A 447-nucleotide genomic window follows, 5' to 3' on the forward strand; every position below is an offset into this window, starting at 1 on the left:
GGAAGGCGGGGGAGAACTAGCGTGATCCCCGCCCCGCGACCGCAGCTGGTGCGCATGCCCAGGCCGAAGCCCCGCGGAAGAAGTGAGGTGAGCCGCTCACCTCCTGAACTGGGACGGGCGAGAAAGGGGGCGCCGAGGCTCAGGTCTCGGGGAGTGACCAATTCCGAGAGTGGGGTGCAGAGGGAGAAGGCTCAGGATGCACATCGTTCCGTTGAACACTGAGTTAGGAAGCATCCTACAGGGGGTCACTTCAATCCACCCGGAACACGACGGCAAGTAAGTTTTGTGTGACGAGGTAGTGAGAAATCACAGGCGGTGGGAGATTGCTTGAACAGAATTCCCAGCACGATTGATCATGCCTTTGCCATCTTTAGGCCATACCCCACAATCTTCCAATCTTTATGCCATACCCTGACACCCCTGTCGCAGCTGTCAGGGTAAAGAGTG

Source organism: Carlito syrichta, unplaced genomic scaffold, assembly GCF_000164805.1.
Source record: "Carlito syrichta isolate Samal-C Ts95f unplaced genomic scaffold, Tarsius_syrichta-2.0.1 Scaffold314163, whole genome shotgun sequence".
Lineage (NCBI taxonomy): Eukaryota > Metazoa > Chordata > Mammalia > Primates > Tarsiidae > Carlito > Carlito syrichta.